Source organism: Suricata suricatta, chromosome 5 (assembly GCF_006229205.1).
Source record: "Suricata suricatta isolate VVHF042 chromosome 5, meerkat_22Aug2017_6uvM2_HiC, whole genome shotgun sequence".
Taxonomy (NCBI): Eukaryota; Metazoa; Chordata; class Mammalia; order Carnivora; family Herpestidae; genus Suricata; species Suricata suricatta.
Window position 1 is genome coordinate 28,658,253 of NC_043704.1, and position 17,655 is coordinate 28,675,907.

Below are 17,655 nucleotides of genomic sequence, written 5' to 3' on the forward strand. Positions count from 1 at the left end.
ATGACTTGAATTAAATAACTCTAGGGATCTCTCCAGACCTTTCTACCCACTGATCTGTGTCTGAAACACATGGCTTCACCCCACCATGTTGATTGCTTATGCCTAGTCATACCTTAGCCCTGGCCTTCCTCTAGACAACCTCTTGCAGCCTCTCAATTTGTGATTAGGTGTCCTGTGACACCTTGTACTACTCCATTCATTCACGCATCAATAATTGGGTCTTTTTTTTAAATTTTTTTTTAGCATTTATTCATTTTTGAGAGAGAGAGCTAGAGTGCAAGTGGAGGAGGGGCAGAGAGAGAGGGAGACACAGAATCCAAAGCAGGCTCCAGACTCTGAGCTGTCACCACAGAGCCTGATCTGGGGCTTGAACCTATGAGCAGTAAGATCATGATCTGAGCTGAAGTCTGATGCTTAACCCACTGAGCCACCCAGGCGCCCTTAATTGGGGCTTTACCATGTGTGAAGCACTTGTTTGCCTCTTGAGACACTCATATGAATAGGGAGACCCTGAGGGCACCTGGGTGACTCAGTCCATTGAGTATCCAGCAGGGAGCCTGCTCTGGTTCTCTGTCCCTCCCTCTCTCTGCCCCTTCCTCTCTCTCTCTCTCTCTCTCTCTCTCTCTCTCTCTCTCTCTCTCTTAAAAAATATACTTAAAAACAGGGAAACCCTGTTACATGCCTATTCCTCGCATTGCAAATGCTGCAAGGTGTCTGTCTTTCTGTTTTCTGTAGTGAGCAGTAATTACTTTGATGGCAAAAATACGCTGCATTTATTGTACATACAGCACCTCACCAGAACTCAATAAATATTTGCTAAATGAGTGATCAAATGTTCCCTCAACTCATGATTTGAAACATATTTGAATCCAAAAGCTGTCATTTCTGTCTTTCCTTATGGATTGTCACCTTTGGCACTAGTGGTAAGCCAACAAATAAAGAAAAGTGTTTGAACAAACATACAAATAAACAAGGCCAACAAATAATGCAAAACGACATGTGTACTTTAATCTACATGTAATAAAAAATTCAAGGTGCTGTGTTCAACAGTAGCATTGAGGCTCTGAGAACCAATCACCCGATGGTTTTGCTCGGTGCTTTGCTTGGTCAATCACCAATACGTCAGCACTGCATTCACGTAGGCAATTTCAACAATGATTTCGAAACATATATGCTAACCTAAAATTGTGTTGAATCAAAAAGTTTACAAAATTCAGAGAAATTCATAATGTCAGAGGTGTGTTCACTTTTATTTGTGTCTTAAAATCATTTAAAGGGCTTTAACGCTAACATTTATATCATGACACACACAGAGTCCGTTAATTCACTTTGAGATGGCTCAGGTCCAGGATATATAATAAAATCTAACTTTACTACAAAGCATTTCCCTTCCGTCTCAATATTTCATTTCCTATTCAAATAACTGCAGTAATGGTCATTTGCAGCCATGAAACGTTTGCCATGTGTTTCCCTCGATGGCCACTGGATGGCAGTGGTTTATCATAATTTCAGCAGCATTTTGTTGGTGTTGCTGTTCTATTTTTGGTTTCCCTAGGTGTAGAACAAGTAGATTTTGAAAAGCAAGAAATCAAAGAGACTTTTTAGAATAAAGATCAACAGCCAAATGTTATTTTTAAAGAATGAATTGAATATAATTAAATCATTCATACTTGAAATAAAAAAAAATTTATCATATAGTTTCTTCTTCAGTCCTAAATTTCTTCATAGTGGACAACAGCACAAGTTTTATAATTAGACAGATATGAGATCGACTTTCTTCTTTAGAAACAACTAACAATTTTATTTTAGGCAAATTGCTATTCTCTTTAAACCTTTGTTTTCAAATCTGTAAATACCTATTAGAGCATCTGCCCCTCTCATGTATTAAATAAGAGGATATTTGGGCTTTGGCCATAGAGTTCTTCATAGATGCTTCCTTTAATAATAAAATATTTTATTATTAGATTTGGAATCTTGGCAGGCAGGTGAGAGAGATGAAATAAAAAGCCTTCACGTTGAGCTTAAAGAGAGAAAGAGAAAGACAAGTACAAAGGACAGGAAAAAGGGGAATATCGGATAAGTTTTTACAAAAGAAGCAGTGATATACAGTGAAAAGACATCGTTTTCAGAGGCGTAAAGACCAGAGTGGGAACGCTGATTTTGCTGTTTGACAACTATAAGGTCATGCATTCATTGCTTCGTATTACTTAGTCTCACTTTCTGTGTTTATAAATCAGACTCATAACCCTTTTAGGGTTAATATGAGATAAAACATGTTAAAACACGTACAGTGCCTGGTAAATAGAAGGCATTCAGGGTTGCTGTTTTTCTGCTTTACGGACTTTTATAAAAACCTACAAGGAAATCTTGCATATTAAATTTTGATTTATTTTCCTTGGGCTAGAGATCTCTCTGAAGTCTATAGAGCATACATGTCTAGCAAGCCCTTGTGTGTTTCTTCTTGGAAATGTTATTGCTGCAGATTTTCATAATCTAGAATTTTTATCCAAACCTGTAAATTATCTTCAGTGTTTAACAGTTTTCTGTAAACTTCCTTCCATGAGATGTTCGTGTGTATTAACATTACAACACAAGGAAGTCTAAGGAATTAGAAGAGACATAGGTTAATTTGCTAAATGGAAATACACTCGCTACATGATCTATCTTTATTTGTTCATTTATTTGCTATTTTAATTTTTTAAATATATTTATTGAAAGAGAGAGCAAGAGAGCAAGAGAGCAAGAGAGCACGAGCAGGGCAGGGGCAGGGAGAGAATCCCAAGCAGGCTCCATGCCAAGGCAGGGCTTGATCTGAGGGTCATGAGATCATGATATGAACTAAAATCAAGAGTAGGATGCCTAACTGACAGAGCCAGTCAGATGCCCCCATGGTCTTTCTTTAAAAAGGTTATGAGAAATAAACTCTTCCAAGGTGAAGTCTAAGGATTTTTTTTTTCTTGGGGGTCAAGAGAATTGCATTATGGGTTAAAGTAAGCAAAAACAAATAAATTGTATCCAGACTAGTTGATCAATGTTGACCAAGCAGGTGATACAAGTCATGGCAAAGAGCACTAAGAGTGGGAATGAGAGGAAGGTTCTGTGCCTGCTCTTCGACACACAAACGGAACTTCCATGGATTATAATTTGTGTTCACTAGAAAGACAGATAATATAGAATACTATCCCCATTTACAGATGAGCGTCTGTGTCCAAAAAATGATAAATCATGGAATATTTGTTTTCACCAGCAGTATAAGCTACCTACTCATTCACCATATCTTTCTTCCTTTTCAAAGAGACAGTATAGGGGCGCCTGGGTGGCTCAGTCGGTTAAGCGTCTGGCTTTGGCTCAGGTCAGATCTCACGGTTCGTGGGTTCGAGCTCCGCGTTGGGCTCTGTGCTGACAGCTAGCTCAGAGCCTGGAGCCTGTTTCGGATTCTGTGTCTCTCTCTCTCTCTCTGACCCTCCCCTGCTCATGCTGTCTCTCTCTGTCTCTCAAAAATAAATAAAAAGCATTAAAAAATTAAAAAAAACAAAAAAACCCCAAAGAGGCAGTATAGTTCAAAATGTTGGAACACCTACCCGCCATATTGTCAGGCTAGTTCTCTTCCCGATGGCGAGACCGAAGCGTTGAACGAGTGAGTGAGTCGTTCCCGGCTCCAGCATAGATTGTTGGAAGCAAGTCGCCTAATTCCTGATCCAATATTTCTTCAATCTTTGCATTCTGCCTCAAGAAAAATGCACAATTAGATTCAGTTTATTTATTTATTTATCTTGAACTAATTGTGATTCCTTCTTCTAAATAACAGGAGTCGCTGATGGGACAATCAAGAAGACCGTCACGTGACGGTCCCACTTTGTGAATCCAAATTAAAAGGATACTTTCACTGGATAGGGTTAGAAATCTGGAGGGATTCCTGGTCTTTTTATTTCTTATTTATTCAGGAGACAAGAGTGTGAACAACCTAAAGTACCTTTACAAGGCTATTTTAGTGGCTGTTGACTTTGAAAACCAAACTGAGGGAATAATGGAGTGACAGCCCTATCTAGGAGACAAGTGTGGGGAATTGCCTGAATTGGTTGTCCTTTTAAACTTGCCCTTCATTTCCAGGGTGGTAGAAAGGTGTTCAGATATCTCCATTGTCTTGCTAGCTCCCTCTGGCCAAAAAGGCTGGGGTTTCTCATTAATTTAATGGGGAGCTGCTGAGTCCTTACCAAGCTCACCACCAAATGCACCACGGTCAGCACTATCTGTCATTCCCGATTTATTCTTGTCTCATTCCAAGGGCTCTTGTACTTGGAACATCTGAAGGAATCCACTTTCTTTTGGTAGGCTTTGCATACAGGAATTTCAATATAGGAACAACTCATTTTAAATGCCAAATAATAAACAAAAACATGTTAATGAGGTCTTTTTAAAAAAATAATGGCATTCTTTTAAAAAAGGGATTTTGGAGGAACATAACTTAAATGACATTAGAGTGTAGTTGAGAGACTTTGATTTTCTTTTTTAAGGTCGTGGCCAATGTCCCTACTCTGCAATTTACTGATTAGATTCTAACTTAAAAGAAACTCCTGAAATATACCTACTCTCATAGAAATGCAATTATAAATCAAATTACAATATTGTATGGAACCGGATGGTTAATCTTCTTATTTCTAGATGAAGAATGTGTGGCTAAGAATGTTGAGCAGTTGGGCACAGTGTATGCAGCCCATAAAGCCTGGGGTGGATGGAACCCAGATCATGTCCTTTCTCAGCTGGCCACTACACCCTGCTGCTCTTGGCTGGGCTTGTTTCTGGTTGGTTCTCTTGGGGGATTGAAGGAATATGGGAAACTGCTTTCATACTTTGGAATTCTTGCTGGGCGCAGGAGTGGGTGAGGAGGTGGGTGGGGGTAGCAACACCTAGTCTGACCATACTTTATAAAGAGGATGACATTTGAAACTACCATGGGTTGGGTCACCATGGAGGTCGGTCTGGTACAATGGAAAGATCATGAACTCTGATGGGGCATCCAAAATGCACCTTTAGATTTGTTTGGCTAAGGGTGTGGTAGGGACAGTTATGTGATCTCTTAACGTTTAGTTTTCTCAATTACAAATAGGAATAAAAACATTAGCTTGGTTCAGTCAGTTTAAATGTCCAACTCTTGATTTGGGCTCAGGTCATGATCTCACAGTTTGTGAGACAGAGCCCTGAGTCAGACTTTTTGCTGACAGCGCAAGACCTGCTTGGGATTCTCTTTCTTCCTCTCTCTCTGTCCCTCCCCTGCTCTCTGTCTCTCTCAAAATAAATACATAAGCATAAAAAACCCCATAAGCCTCAAGAGGGTTATTTAAGGCCATCTGGGTAGAATATGTAAAGCACATAGCAGAATAATTCACTTATATTTGGTGTTTATTAAACTTTAAAACTAACTTATCATCTTTCTAAGGCAATTGACCATTTCAACTAGGGCTGAGATTAAAGTCAGGCCTGGAGTAAGAAGTGAGGAAGGATCTGAATCTGGTGTATTCTACAATTTGGCAAATGAACTGCAGAACTTTAAAAATGTTGAGAGCGTTGAGTCCTCATTTTGTTTGTCCAGAGAAAGCGATGTCTTTTAATAAGTTAACAAGTCATAAGGCCCGTGTTTCCTAAGCATTCTCTTTCACTTTAGAACATCTCAATCTTAGCAGTTGCTAGAATAGAATAGAAGCCACCACGGAAGACGCTCGAGAAAGCTCCCTAAAAGCAATGCGTCTTAACCGAGAGTCTTTGACAAAAGTCGTATCCTTCTCTTTCTTCCTTTTGTGCTGTGGTTGGAGGCAAGATGATATTTATTAGCCCTGTGATTGTATTTTCTGCACATTATTGACCTGAGGCAAATAGCATTCAGAGGAGAGAGTATATTTTTAGGCTCTTGTCCCTTCGAGTACCAAGAAAAGCCATCAAATGAACAATTTTGAGATCTGTTATTCTCCCACAGTTTTGTCACGTGGATGGACATTGCGAGAACATGTGCCCATTGGTCTTAAGGGAACATATTCTCAATTAAATGTAGGCAATTGTGCCTGCATATGATTCTGGAGGCTCTTGGAACAAATCACTGAGTAAGACACAGTTGTCCTCAGGGACCTCACACAGTACTTTTTTATTAAGCCCCTACAACAATTCATGGAGCTAACTTGTTACTCAAGAAAATGAATCTGTAATCCAGTGTTTGCAGAGACGTAGGTTTCCTGATTTTAAAGAACAAGTCTGTATTTTCTTTTAATGTTTTATTTACTTTTGAGACAGATAGAGACAGAGCATGAGCGGGGAGGGGCAGAGAGAGAGGGAGACACAGAATCAGAAGCAGGCTCCAGGCTCTGAGCTGTCAGCACAGAGTCCAATGCAGGGCTTGAACCCACGAATGTGAGATCATGACCTAAGCTGAAGTTGGAGGCTTAACAACTGAGCCACCCAGGCGCCCCAAAACCAAATCTGTATTATGCATGCTTGCTGTGATGTAATACACGGAAGCTTCTAATACATAGAAGCTTATTGGAAGAGAAAGAAGTGTATGCTTTCACCTTTGTAAGGATTTACTTTTAGTTTCAGGATGCCAGACTGCCTTTTTTCCCCTCCTTGATCACTCATTTCTTAACTCAAAGTTTAGATGGATAGGCTATTTAGAAGTTTGAATAGAATGGTTTTGATGGAGTTCAGGACACGCTGCCCCAAAATATGGCACCTTGGCATATTGAATATTTTAAGCTTAACAAGTTTGAGAAAGTGGCAGAGCAGGAAGGTCACTGTGACCCCCTGCAATCTTGTCCTCCTCCCCTGAAACAGGTCATAAACTTCATTTGAGAGGTGCTCTGCCTATACCTGGAAGACAGGAGCATCCTGTACGTGTCTTTCATTGTATTTCTATTGTATGGCTCCTCTTTATAAGGTTCTAAATAGGAGATGAATGGTATTGTTCTTAGAAGTTTGAGAGGAATTGTCTGTTACAATAACTAGCAGGGAATGAATACACAGCCAAATTAATGTAACAGTATAGAAAGTGCAGAATTTGCATTTCTTGATAATGGGACTTTAATAAAAATTTCAATGGCTTTGTTATTTGTTTATTCAGCTTTTCTATGATATTTTCAATCAATTTTTTATACTGCCTATTTTCCTAGAGAGCAGTTTTTTTCATTCAGATGTTCAAAGTTTTTAACATAGAGTTGTATGTTCTTTAACAGTGCAATTTACAGCAGTGCTTCTTAACTGGGGGTGACCTTCTCGGGGGACATGTAGTGTGCAAGGAGAGTTTTGAATGTCACAGCTGGGAGTGGGCATACTACCTGAATCTGGGCAGGAGACTTCAGGGTTGCTGTTAAACATCCCACAAGGCAGGAGCTGGACCCCTTCTACAACAAGGAATTACCTGGCCCAAATGTAAATGGTGCCAACGTTGAAAAAACCTGATCTGTAATAATATCCCCGCTCCCTTGGTGCTTTTCAAATTTAGGTTTTGCCTCTTTTTCCTCCTTAAAAATATTTTTCTCATTTAGCATTTCTAAAACTTTATCTTTGTGGTTATTTAAAAAATCTAAGGCTTGGATTTATTTATTTATTTTGCTTTTTAATATTTATAATTAATTTAATTATGGCTTTTAATCTCCGTTAATTCCCCCTTTCTGCTCCTACTCCTTAGTTTCATTTTGTTGTTACTTTTATTTTATTTTTTAAATGCTTATTTATTTTTAGAGGCAGAGTGAACATAAGCAGGGGAGGGGCAGAGAGAGAGAGAGAGAGAGAGAGAGAGAGAGAATCCCAAGCAGACTCAATGCTGTCAGTGCAGAGCCCAATGTGGGGCTTGATCTAAAGAACCCTGGGATCATGTTCTGAGCTGAAATCAAGGGTTGGTTGCTTAACTGACTGAGCCACGCTGGTACCCCTTGTTATTTTCATAGCTTCCTGTTATTTTTATGCTTTTGTTAAGTATAAAATTTGAGCTGATTCCATAAGATTTTTAAAATATTTCATTGAAGGGTAATTAGTATACATAGAGAAAAGAGCACAGGTTGTGGCTGTAAAACTGAGTGAATTCTTACAAACTGAACATCCTCACATAAGCAGACACAACTAAATAAACTGGGTTGACCGGCACCTAGATTGAGAAACAGAATACACCCAGCTTCCCAGAATCCTTCATTCGAGTGATGACACTCTCATGAGCAACTCATATCTTAACTTTTAACAGTTAGTATTTCCTTTTTTGTACTGTATATAAACAGAAATGTACAATTTGTTGTCTTTGTGACTTATTTGTCTCAACAATTGTTTGTGAGCTTTAGCATATTATTATGTGTAGTTATAATTTGTTCATTCTCATTGCTGTACAATATTCCATTCTGTGAATACATCACAATGTGCTCATCTACTGTTTATGGACATTTGGATCATTTTTGAGGGGATCATTCTAATTATAGAGTTTCTTAAATAGTGTTGATATGCCTTTTAGTGAACATCTGGATGCCTTTTCATTGGACCTATAACTGGAATATATGTATTCAGCAACAGTGGATACTACCAACCAATTTTCCAAATGGATTGTAACAGTTTCACTCCCACCAGTAGCGGTTGGGATATTTGGTTACTCTACATTCTTGTCAAAATTTGGTATTGATTGTCCTTTTTAACTTTAGCCATTCTGGTGAGTGTGCAATGGTCTCATATAGTGGCTTTATCTTGCATTTTTCTTCAAAAATTTTTTAATGTTTATTTATTTCTGAGACACAGAGAAACAGAGTATGAGTGGGGGAGGAGCAGAGAGAGAGACACAATCTGAAGCAGGCTCCAGGCTCTGAGCTGTCAGCACAGAGCCTGACATGGGGCTTGAACTCATCAACCACAAGATCATGACCTGAGCTGAAGTCAGACACTCAACCAACTGAGCCACCAAGGCACTCCGGCACTTTTCTGATGATTAACAAAGTTAGTATGTTTCATAGTTTATTAGCCATATTAGGTATCTTCTTTTACAAAGTGACTGTTAAGTCTCATTGAGTTTTAAAAGTTATTTTCTCTGGATTATAAGATCTTTGTTATATGTGTATATAATGAGTATCTTCTGTAGATTTTTTTTTTATTCTTCCAATGGTATCTTTTTGATGATCATAGTTCTTCTGTAATCTTAATATCATCCAATGCATCACCTTTTTCCCCTTCGATGATGTGCTTTATTTCTTGTTTAAAAATCTTACTTATTCTAAAATCACTAAGATGTTCTTCACTGTTGTATTATAAAAGTTTTGTTGTTTTACCATGATCACCTAGGTTTGATGTACATATAGACATATCATATCTTATCTACATTTTTGACAAATAACATTATATTAGTTTCAAGTGTACAACATACTGATTTGACATATGCGCATATCTCAAAATGATCACTAAACTAGTTCTTTTTAACATCCATCAGCATACATAGTGACAAACTTTTTCTTATTTTAATGTTTATTTACTTAATTTTATTTTTTTGAGGGAGGGAGAAAGAGAGTGAGCAGAGGAAGAGGAAAGAGAGAGGGAGAGAGAGAATCCCAAGCAGGCTCCACACTGTCAGCACAGAGCTCAGTGTAGGGCTTGAACTCATGAACTGTGAGATCATGACCTGCGCTGAAATCAAGAGTTGATCACTTAACTGAGTCACCCAGATGCCCCGCAATTTTCTTTTCTTGTGATGAGAACTTGTAAGCTCTAATCTTAACAACCTTTAAAGAAACAATACAGTATTATTAACTATAATCACCATGCTGCACATTTCTTTCTCATGACTGATTTATTTATTTTATGACTGGAGGTTTACACCTTTTGACTATTGCCACTATTCTTTGTCTCCCTTTTTTACTTCTGCTGCTCCATTTGTTAAATTCTTTCCTTTTAGACTTCTTATAAAATTTATTTGAGCTTTCCTGGACCTGCCTTGTAAAATTTTAAGCTTTTCTGGCAAAATTTTCTACTTTTCCTAGAAGTTCTGGAAGAATTTCTTGAGCTTATTTTACTAACCCCTTGATTCATATTCTACAGAATCTCATCTTGTGTTCATGAATTCCATTGGATTAGAAAATTTAATGGTCAGTAAGCCTGGATGACTCAGCCGGTTAAGTGTCCAACTTTAACTCAGATCATGATCTCCTGGTCTGTGAGTTTGAGCCCTGTGTTGGGCTCTGTGCTGACAGCTCAGAGCCTAGAGCCTGCTTCAGATTCTGTGTCTCCCTCTCTCTCTGCCCCTCTCCTGCTTGCACTCTGTCTGTCTCTCAAAAATAAATAAAAATGTTAAAAGAGTAAAAAGAAAAAGAAAATTTAATGGTCATATTTTTCATCTCAAAGCAATTTTTTCTGGTTCCAGGTTATATCATTTTTAAAAATAACTTCATGTTTTTACTAAATAGATAAAATGTCTTCTTGAATCTTTTAGAAAATACACATTAGATATTTTCTGTAGTTTTTCATGACTTTCACTATTAAAGCCACTTCAAACTAATCTTTTTTAATGTTTATTTATTTTTGAGAGAGAGAGAGTGCATGAGAGAGAGCATGAGTGGGGGAAGGGCAGAGAGAGAGGGAGACACAGAATCCAAAACAGGGTCCAAGCTCCAAGCTGTTAGCACAGTGTCAGAAGTGAATCTCGAACCCAGGAACCATGAGATTATGACCTGAGCTGAAGCCTGACTGAGCCACCCAGGAACCCCCAAAAAAACCATTTTAAAGGGCATATTTTCTCTGCCTACCTAGCTTGATTTTTAAACTACTTAATCTTTATATTATAATTTTATCTTTGCTTATCCTTAGGAGTAAGCATGCATGGGTGGGATAGGGAATGAGGGGGCAAATGGAAAAGAAAGATGGGAGAGATAACAGTCTTGTCTTATATGGAGATTTATGTGATTTCTTTCAAAGACTGTTTTGGTATAAATCAAAAGGAAAGGAGGAGAGGAAAGAAGGAAGGAGGGAAGGAGAGAGAAAGGGAAAAGAGGAAGAAAGAAAAGAAAGAAGGAAGGAAGGAAAGAAGGAAGGAGAAGGAGGAAAAAATGAAGGTAGGGTTAGCAGTTCTATATGATCTAATTATAGAGAAGTTACGTCTGAAGGGCAGGGTGTGAATTAAAGCGGGGGCAGCCGCGTCAGGGAGTTTTGCCCCTATGCCAAAGAGAGTCTATTCCCTCTTTGTTTGCTGGGATAATGTCCCTGTTCTCTCACTGGCACAGCCTGTCTCTTTAGAGGCCAGCTGTGGCACTGCCCTTATTCTACTTGGCCTGCTCTACAGTTCAAGGGTAAGACAGGAGCAAATTGTGCATGTAATCTCACCCTTGTTAGCTCTAGATTTGCAACGCCCTCCCCAAACCTATCATTGTCGTAATGCCCGTTTTTACTCTGGGCAGTGCCACTCTGTGCTTAGGGTTGGTTTGTGAATTGTGAGTTGGCCAGCAATTCTCCTAATCCAGTTGTGGTGGTGTTGTTTTCTCTTTTCAGTTTATTGCATGAAGGAGTTACACCCATTCAGGTTACAAGCAGACCCCAAATGGTTTCCTTATACAAGCTGTGAGGTTTTTAAACTTAATAACAGACAGAAGGGACATTCTGCTCGTTGCAAAGAAATCCTCACTGAAGCTCCAGTGAACGAAAATTACTTAAACCCATGAACCTTCAGCTGGCCATCCTTAGCCGGTCCAGTCTCTAGGAGAAACTGGCATTTGTTCTTGCTCTGGTCACCTCATAGCAGAATTACTTTTCCATATTCTGGATGATCAATTACAGTACCATTGCTGGCAAAGTTCTTCTTCAATGCCTTCACGAGTTTCTTTTTATCATATTCATCAGCAATCCCTTGATCCCTTGAAGGGTAGTAAGGGTCTTCCTCCTGGTTTTTTGTTGGATTTTTATATGCATATGATCCTCAGTGCCAGCAGGAAGCAGATCATCATGCTTACTTGCATCAGCAAAGGGGTGGAAAGGGTGTTGTTGATTCTGGAAAGCGGAAGTCCATAGGTTGCTGTGACCTTGGCGGAACTGGCCTGCCGAAGGCTGTTGCAGTGGAAGGCGGTCCGGATGCAGGACGGGGGTGGGGACTGAGCACCCAGAGCCAGTGGGGAAACAAGGGGGAGGCTGCTGAGTGTTCCGAGGCCGCTCAGTGAGTGGGACATCTCCCCGTCTAGTCTTGTTTTCAATATATTTTACAGAAATGCTTTGACTTTTCCCACAATAGTTTGGTTTGCTTTCCAGATTTTTCAGAGCTGATACACATTTCCCACCATTTTCGAATTCCTCTGGGAATTAATTTGGGTGAACGAGAAGTTAAATGTCAGGATTCAGATCAAAAGTCTGTCTTTTTAATTTTAAGTAGTTGGAGTAGCTTATTATCAGGATTACATTAAAGTTCATGGTCTGTCAAATCAATCAGATGTATTGATATATCTCCTAATTTTCATGGTTCCTGAACTCTGGGTTATAGACTAGCTGCATCAGAAATACCTGAAAATTGATTTAGGAATGGAGATCCTCAATCCCACGTCAGAAATTCCGCTTCAGATGATATGGTGTGGGACCTGGGAATATGCATTTTAAACTTCTTTCCAAGCGATTTTCATGAACAGCCGCGTTTGGGAGTCACTGCCCTCATCTAGAACAGCTGGACCCTTTGCAAGTACAGTATCCAATTTTCTATTTCTGATTTTAGGACTCCTCCCCTTCTAGCTCCTAAGGATAAAAGAATACATTTTAGTCACTTTTTTAGGAGAGCAGATTTAAATTAATTTTTCCTTTAGCCTTTCATGACAGTCGTTAAGACAACTGGATACCCCCTGAGGTGTGGCAATGAGAAATTATTGCTGTGAAGGTAGGGTGGTTGTGGCTATGTCTGAATAGGGCACTGTTAGAAATGAGATAGTAATTCCCTGCGAATTCTTGGCCGGAGTTTTTAGCTTTGGAGAAGTAGTTTCATCATGTGTTGGTGATTATTCGGGAAAATCCTATTGTGCCTTTTTAAGATGATAGTTGGATTGATGTGGGGGGAACGAAAAGAAACAGCCAGAGGCTTTGCAAGTACTTGCATAAGCAGGATGTGCCACGCCAGGGGAGAATGCATCTTGTGGAAATTTTAAAATAAAACTGTTCTACTTCATGACTACATTTTTTTTATCAGTGTTATTTAGAAATTTTAACACTGGCCTGATTCTCTAGGGTAACATGCACAGATATGCCTCTTACTGAAGATTTAGCTGGCACATCTTGGTTTTATTGGAAGGGGGGGATGGGCTATTTATATGAATTCATAATTCAAATCTAGTGATATTGATGGGAGGTGCTCATGCTTAGATGGTCACAGGCAAGTACAAGAAAACAGAAGTCATTAAAAAAACTTTTTAACTTAGGAACTCTGCCCTCCAGCATTCAAGCATCTGGTTCCCTTCTTTTGCCTGCCCAAGCTAACAGCCAGAGTCTCTTAAGAAGAAGGATTAGATGTAAAATCCTGATAAATCCCATTCAGTTTGTGCTGTGTGCCAATGAGGGAAGGACATTTGTTGTCCATCTGTCTTTGGAAGAAATGCAGGAGCTGTGGTACTAGCACTGCAGTTGCAAGAGAGGGCTCCGAGTCGATCTGGCAGTGTATTTCTATTCAGGCTACACTTGGATGACACAGATACGTACCACTCTGTACTCTGAAATCACCAAAATAAAATTGCTTAAGGCCTCTATATAATTCTGGGCTAACTAAACAAAACACCCACATTTAAATGGTCTGTGTGATTATGCAGACAAACTACAGATTTTCCGTTAGGTTTACCACTCCCCTAGGAACTCTAAATCTTCGCTGTAGCCACTCTCCAATTTCTTTTACTTCTTATTGTGTTTATAAGTGCAATTTGGGATTCAAAGCAGAAAAGCATTTACAAGGCTTTGGGGTTTAGAACTCTACCTCAGAGGACAAAACAAATTAATGTGCAAATCCTTCATACAGATCCTCACATCATCATCAAGATGTTATTACATTTAAGTATAGAAGGTGTGCAGATAAATTAGGTAGACCAAGTGCTCTTTAGATATGAAGCATAAGTCAAGGATAACTGTACCAAAGGCAAATAGAACAACAAGAAAATGTGTCACGTGCTGCCCAGTGTTTCAAAACCACTAGGTTCTCGTAGGGCACAAAGTGTGCAAACCCCCATATGCTATGGTCTTTGACAGTGTATTAGTTTTTTCTTGTTGTATAACAAATTGCAACAAACATAGCATCTTATAACATCAATTTGCTGTCTCAGGAATCTGGCATGCTCTAGTCGGGTTCCCTGCTTAGTGTTCACATGGGTGGAATGAAAGTCTTGGCTGGCTGCACCCTTATCTGGAGGCTCAGCTAGGGAAACTGACTTCCAGGCTTCTTCTAGTTGATGGCAGAATTCATCTTCCTGGAGCTACACATAACAGAGATCCCCATTTTTTTTTTGCAAGCTGTTGGCCAGGAATTACTCTCAGCTCCTAGAGGATGCTTTCTATAGGCCAGAGGGCTCCTCCAATAGGCCTTCCCACAACACAGCAACTTACTGCCTTAAGGCCAGCCTTAAGGGTTCACTTGATTAGGTCAGGCCCACCCAGGATCATTTCCCTGGTAATTAACTCAAAAGCAACTGATTAAGGATCTTAATTATGTCTGTAAACTCTCTTCCCTTTTGTCATATAATGTAGCCTAATCTTGAGATTGGTTTCTCCTCATAAAAACAGATTCTGTCTGTGCAGAGCGAGGAATTATACAAGGCATATAACTCAGGGGACAGGGATTTGGGGAAACCACCTGCCTTCCACGGGCACCCTAGTATTTATAGTCTCTATCTTAATCCATATACTCTGACCTACTTTGCATTTCACATCACAACCTATTTTTTTCATTTTTACATACTCAAGCCATTATTTTATTTATGATTTCACTATACTCCTAATCCTTGACCTTGAGTTCCTAGATCACCACGTGTGATCCTCTCATGGCCAGTTAGCTGTTGTTGCTTTGGTTGAAGACATTACTTTCCCCCTTATACTTCATTAATTTTCCTACTAGAATAATCTCAAGTTAAGAGATTCACGTGGAATCAGGATACTCTCTGATTATTGAACACTTGCCCGATGAGTGTCTCTGATGTATGCAGAGTCTGGGATCCCACGTCCAAAGGAGAGGAGAAAGAAGTGGAAATCCCTCCAGAGTTAGAGGTATGTCTATGAACTTCCACAGATCCTGTTAGACTGTGAAGAAAATAAAGGAAGAAGAATCCCATCTACCTATTCAGTCTTGCAGTTCCAGATTGCTAGAGCCCGTTGAGGCTGCCGGGTGAGAGAGGGAAGGTGAGCCTTCCTGGTCGGGTGGCCCCAGGTTCTATGTGAAACCAGGCAAATGCATTTTTCTGGAACTCTAATTTTAACTCAGAATACATTTCTTTACAGAAACAAGGCTTTAAGCAGTATTTTGCTTACGTCTGTTTACAAACACTTTAATAAAGAAGATGTCATAAGTGCAGAATAGTTTGAAATGATTGCATGTCTGTATTACATGCCTATCATTTTTTCTCTTTGGAGACTTGACTCGGGTGCTCAACCAAGCCAAGCAGGGATGTCTTGTTTTGGAGTGTTGGGAAGTATGATCCTACTTTCTAAAATTATTTTCTTAAGAGTTCATGACTGTGCTACTGTGAAGATCGATTTGGCTGTTTCTCTTATGACTCAGCAATTCCACTCTTTGGTACATGCCACAAAGGATTAAAACCAGGTACTCAAATAAAAACGTGTACATGAATGTTTATAGCAGCATGATTCACAATAGCCAAAATGTGGAGACAACCCAAATGTTCATCAACTGATGAACAGACACACAAAACATGTTATATTAATCCAGTGGAATATCATTTCACCTTAAAAAGGAATAAATGAATTTCTGATACAAGTTTCAACATAGATGAACCTGACATTGTATTTTTCATAAGCTCATAAAGTGAAAGAAGCCAGAAACAAAGGATGGCATGTTACATGATTCCATTTATAGGAAATATCCAGGATAGGCAGATATATAAGAACAGAAAATAGATGAGTGAAATAAAAAATAGAAAAACGTCACTTAGGACTAAGAGAATAGGGCTTAGGGAGGTGATAGCTAAATGGTGTGGAAGTTCCCTTTGTGGTGTTAAGAATGTTCTAAAATTGTTCTGATAGTGGTTGCACATATTTGTGAATAGGCTAAAAACCATTGCATTGCACACTTATATGGCACAATTATACCATATATAAATTGTATCTCAATAAAGTTGTTAATAAAGAGTTACTAATTGCTAAAAGGAAATCATGTTGGGTAAAGAGAAGTAAAGCATAAACTTCAAGACACTTTTCTGAAGGCCTAAGTGAGAAGTGGGGCCTCATTTATTACAGAATGACTCTCTCCTGGCCAAATCTTTTTCATTCACCCCAATCATACATTTATCTTCAGTCTTTTATCTGAGGAACTTTAGTGATCTGTGCTTGCTTCTAAATTAAGACAGCTCTCTGGGAAGTGCCTGTGTGGGCTTTGGTTTTTAGACCCCCCAGAAAGAACAGGCTCTCATCTTGGTGTCTGAGGTTATTTTCTTCTTTGTCTCATTGAAAAGTACCTTCATGTGGATGGTGCAGGAGGGGTGAAGGTGGACATTCACATTCAATTTCTGGGGGATCATTGGCAGCTCACAGATGCAGTATTGCTTGAGCACAGTATCTACAAAGTCAGATGCCAGGTTTTTTGGCAGTAAGAGAAAGAGAAGGGGTGTTCTGGAGTTTTGCTTTGTGGAACTAATTTGGACAAGGAGCTGTGGGGGAAAAAGGAAAGAAAAGGAACCCAATAGCAATGGGCACTCAGGAAGGGAGGCACAGGAAATATATTCTCATTAATGCAGTGTCTTCCATGGTAAATGATTGCTATCCAGCCACGTAGTGAATTAGACAATGTCGTTTCCGTTTTATAGATGAGCAAAGTAAGGCCTGATGAGGGGCCACAGTTCCTAGTGGTGGGGTTAAGTTAAATCACAAGCCTTTTTGATACTTTGAGGCTCTTTCTTCTCCCTCTTCTCTTTTTACTCGACATTAACGATTCTGACTGACATCTGGAGACACGTCTGGTTGTAACAACCGAGTGGGGGAATTCCACTGGCTTCTAGTTGGGTAGAGCCCATGGAGACAGCTAAACTTTCTGCAGTGCACAGTACGGCCATCCATGATGAATTTTCGGGTCCTAGGTCTCTATAGTGTGGAGGATGAGGGACTCTATACACAGCTTAGTATCTCATTAGCTTCCATCTGTGAAGTGAGAATCTATAGAGGATTCCAGTTCCCACATTTATATTCCTAGTCCAGACGTGTCTCAAAAGTTTTGGACTTACACATGTAACTGCTCCCTAGAAATATCTCCTCATAGGCCCCAAACACAAAATACTTAGCCATTACATATTCTGGTCAGTAGTTGGATTTTCAGTGTGGCGTCACTATCAGAATTTTGTCTTATTGTTTATTTCCTTAAATCAGGATATAAATAAAGTCAACACGTGGTGATTGGTAGATAGGTCCCTGAATACTTTTCCAATTTATAGTCTTTACTCCATTTCTTTTTTAATGTAGATAATTTTGCTTTTTGAAACC

General features: G+C 39.3%; 1 pseudogene; it reads right to left on the reverse strand.

Moving 5' to 3' along the window:
• Positions 1-10,677: 10,677 nt before the first annotated feature.
• LOC115291103 lies at positions 10,678-17,104 on the reverse strand (annotated as a pseudogene).
• Between the last annotated feature and the right edge of the window lie 551 nt (positions 17,105-17,655).